At 41.6% G+C, this 4,521-nt stretch overlaps 1 long non-coding RNA gene across 1 annotated transcript; it reads left to right on the forward strand.

Annotated features, from left to right (window-relative positions):
* The first annotated feature begins 2,136 nt into the window (after positions 1-2,136).
* Positions 2,137-3,151, forward strand: LOC134167982 (uncharacterized). Its single transcript, XR_009966350.1, has 2 exons — positions 2,137-2,850; positions 3,058-3,151. It is a non-coding gene; the product is annotated as an uncharacterized LOC134167982 (long non-coding RNA).
* Positions 3,152-4,521: the final 1,370 nt, after the last annotated feature.

The following is a 4,521-nucleotide window of genomic DNA, read 5'->3' on the forward strand; positions in this document are numbered from 1 at the left end:
GACATATCCTCACATTCTTCAGCCAGGGATGGCTAAAGTCCTAAATGAGATCAGGGGTCTTAATGCCAGCAAAATTAAAAAGGGATTTCCTTCCCTGTTTTTGAGGACCACAGAAAAAGAAATTGCAAGCCACAAATCTTAGAGCTAAGGGCCAGTCCCTAGAGGGAAAGAGCAGCAGGTACATAAACACAGTTTTCTAGAGGTGAAGCTCAGACTTGGTTGCATGCAAATAGGGTCTCAAAAGCATGTTGACAGGCAACCCATTTGAAGGCCCCAGATACCAACAGCATCACTACTGTAGTGGTCTAATGACCAAATGCAGAGGTCCAGAGCCTGTTCATTACTGTAGGTACGTGACATGGATCCTGCAGATCCTTCTGTATGCCCTTAACTGTGTTACATTGGTAATTATTCCATGCTGGTCACTACTGCCAGCCTATCATCTATGGGGTTTATGGGGCAAAAAAAAATATTCTTCTTGAAAGAGTCTGTCAAATTCTAAGTGAAAAATGCATGTGTTAGAGAAAATGCAGGTGCAGGGAAAATGAGTAGTGCATATTTTGTTCATCTTCCTCCTGCTAACACTGGCAACACTATTAATGCAAGCAAAGTAAACAGAATTTATCTTATATGGGTCAAATATTTTATTTCAAATGTATTGTCACTTGCTTTGAAGATAGTGAAAGATTTTGCTAGGGTTTTGTCTAAGAGTCCTGCCCTTTTCACCCTGGTGGGAAAGGCCTCTGCTTTGACTTGTGGTTCTCTCATCCCCAAAATGTGTGAGACAACATCATCGGTGACACAGAAAAATGCAGGTGCACATTTGAAGGCATCACAGACAGCACTGGAGTGCAGTCTCAAGAGAGCACTTTCCTTCTCACTGCTCTTGAATGACAAGGGGAGATCACCGCCACCTCTCAGAGCCGGGAGGGTGATGAAAGACATTGGCAAGTGGGAAATGCTTCTCCAGGGGTTAGCTGGAAATCTTCCTCTTGAAGACTGACAGTCTTTACTCTTAACGAAATGCCCCACCAGCCATGGAAGCTCAGAAAAGATAGAGGCTGCTGGGGCACACTATGTCTAGAAATCACCAGAATAACATGTGCGTGTTCTGGAGCTGTCCAGCTGTCCAAAGCTGGAAAGAGACTGACATGAACAGCTAGCAAGCTAAGCAGCCTCAAACCACTCTTAATTATTGCATAGAGCTGGGACCATATTTAGGGAGGGCTACTTATGCAAGAACTGAGAATAAACATCTGGGAACAAAAATTCCTTGCAAATGCAACAAAAAAACAACCAAGAGAGTATTCATTTTGAAAAGTTAATAAAAAAAAAGAACTTCCCTGTTTGGTAACCACCAGTAACAGCACACAATATGCTTATTTTTAACCTCCTTGCCTGGTACACAGACCACTTTATCCCGCTTCAGTGTTTGGACTGTTGTGTTTTACGAGTTGATAGTCTTATTGCTGCTGACTAGTTCAATCTTCTGGGAACCAACACCTCCTGTTTATCTGCAGAGGCAAGCCCCATGCCTCTTCTCTGATCCAGAGATATTTGTAATGAGTAATGAGAACAAAATACATACGTTCCACAGAAGCCCAACCCTCAGCCTACAGCTGATCCTTCAGGTTTTAGTGAGGAGCCATGAGACATGGGTAGCAGGAACTAGAATGGGTGTGATTAACACACAACTCAACATCTATCATGTAATGAGCCCAATTAATTTCTAACCTGGGCTGAACTTGGGCACATTTCCTAACACTAAAAAGTCCGTATCATGTTGCAGATACTTAAAACTTTCCAGTTTTCTTTACCAGTTAATGTGGAGTAGGCATGCAGGTGGCTAGACTCTCAAATAATGCTCATATTTGAATATTCTCTTCAGTAGTCCTTATTTAGTAGCTCAAATATTTAGTTGACAGACAATTTCTTTCAGTCTCTGCCCACCCAGTCTAGATTTTTTTGGAGGTGAAAACATTCTAGCATTGGATTTAAAGGAGCTTATGGTATTTTGCTGGCTACTCCTAAACCAAGACTGAATTTTTTCCTCCTTTTTCCTTCCAGCCTTGATTTTGTAAAACAACCCCAATTTAATTTTATTTACTTGTGATATCTTTAGTGTTTTGAGCTAGTGATTCCATTAATTTTGTGTAAACAACTTAGCACAAGTATGAGATCTATTCTGTAACTATTCTCCATAGAAATTACACTTAAACTCACTCTTCCGAAGCCAAACTAATCCAAACTGAAAAGCTGGGACCTTATTTCTGCCTCAGTTGTTTTGATTCAGCAAACTGCTCAGTAAATATAGGTGAGAGGCAACTGCTCCATATGAGTTAAGGCAGAGATGACTCTCCTCCCACCACCTCTGGGCTTTTAATGATCATGAATCATTCCTCCAGCTGGTTATCAGTATTTCTGTCAACTGGACAGGAGAAACTCCAGTGTGCAGCAATGAAAAGGGTCTGAAGCTCAGAGTATCAACTGATATTACTTCCATGAAGTCCTATTTATATAGATTGTTTTACTAAAAAGAGGGACTACTGGAGCTCTAGTACTTCTACAGCACTGTGGGCACGAGGGGTTCAGAGCTGTCACAGCCTTCATTTTCCTTTCCTTGTGCCTCCCTGTGCACAGGCGTTCCTGCCCTAAGCAGCTCAGACAGAAATATAATTTGGACTGATTCTTTCCTCGCACTGCAACAGCTGAGTGCTCTGGCTGGATGGCCACACAGCATTAACTACACTGGCACCAATTGCCACTGCGTGTAAGAAGAGCCAGAACAGGGAGCATATTGTCAAGTTCAAGCATTCAGAAATGGAAACAACCTTTTCCCTACATCCAGAGGTGGACTGCTATTTGTATTTGTCTTCTGTTGTGCTAGGTTTTCAGTAGCTAGGGACATTTTAATCTCAATGGAAGATGAAATTCCTGTGTAATCACCTAATTCCTGCACCTGAGGCATTAAGAAAAAATACTGCTGCAGGAGTTGGCAGCAGTGGGGGAAGAGGAAGAGGAGATGGAGAAGGAAATAATCTCATTCTCTCACTGCAGGAGTGGAATCCGACCCCGCTGCTGATGCCTGGTGATAGAGGGTGCATCAGAGAGGGGGAGGAAATGGAAGAACCAGAGGAGAGAAGAGGTAGCCTGTAGGAAGACATAAAAAGAAGGAAATACTTGGAATTAGCAGGAAAGGTCACTGGGCTATGCAGCTTCAGACATCTGTCCAAACCAATCTGAAACTCCTGACCGCTGGGTTGCCTCACCAGCGAGTATTTTTTTGCACTCTAAAAGATGAGGTGGGGAAGAGCGTCCTTCCTGCTCTGGTTTATCTGCGTCATAGGAATAACACCTGATTTTGTCTACATCCAACTGTGAACAGTGCTGAAAAGGAAGTGTGGAAGCAAAAAAAAACCAGAAATGCGGTAGAAGTGCCTCACAGTTGGAAGTAAGGGGAACTCAGGGCTGGACACGTATTTTGTGGTCTGCTGCCTTTTTATCTTTGGGGAACAAAATGCAGATTGTTACTCTAGTAATCTATGAAATGTGGATATGGAGCTGTACAAGGTTAGGAATCCAAGTACTAAAACTGAGGGTAGAGAAATGTTAAAGAGGCAGAAGAAAATTTTATGTTAGTTTTTTCACATTTTCCCTCTCCAGACAAAACAGGACTGTTGTCTTGTGTAGCACTGTACTAAAAATATACATATATTGAGCTGTGGCATTAGTTTTCTAGTTCTGCATTAGTATCACCAGTGGTAGTGAAAATACTGTATAAAGCATTCACCCATCAATTTGTGTTCATTTTGTGTACAGTGATTGCACAGTTCAATCTTGTACTGTCCCAAACAGTGTGCCACTCTGTTTTTTTTTTTTTCCATTAGATTTAAGAGGATGAAGTTTATGTTTCTGTTGTCAAGTGTTGCTTCCTCCATACGAGCAGGAAATCCTCCCTCCCACCATACATTTTAAAATAGCTGACAGTGCCCCCAATTAATTGCATATCAAACTGAAGTTCTTCTTCCTGTCCTACGTGACTGTCCTCCCCTCTTAAATAGTCCACCTGTTTTCTTACTTCTGGTAAGAATATTAAAAACATCCCCTACTTACCAAAATAAAAACTCTTTCGGGAAGATGAATGTAGATGAGGAGGCAGTAACTATTGTGTCAGTTATATCACTGCTGGGATATCTTCGGATATTACCATCAGGAGATGTCTTAGAACACAGATAAAAAACAGTTCATCATAGAACCAGTACTGACTTTGTCTTTTCCCTGATGGATCACTTTTTGGCTGCACCTAAATGCCTCTAAACTAGTCAAGTCTTTTTTCTAGTTTAAATCCCTTCCAAAAATGTGTTTTAAAAAATCTACCTTCCTAAAGAATACAGCTTTCTGGATTGCTCCTCTGTGTATATCACTGTAACATGTGCCCTCCCCTCTAACCCTTGTCCTCCAAGGACAACCCTTCCTCCTTTCATTACCTGTTAATGATTCACATTTATTGTGCATTGTCCA

Source organism: Pezoporus occidentalis, unplaced genomic scaffold, assembly GCF_034315485.1.
Source record: "Pezoporus occidentalis ecotype Australia unplaced genomic scaffold, CSIRO_AGI_Poc_V1 ctg3, whole genome shotgun sequence".
Lineage (NCBI taxonomy): Eukaryota > Metazoa > Chordata > Aves > Psittaciformes > Psittacidae > Pezoporus > Pezoporus occidentalis.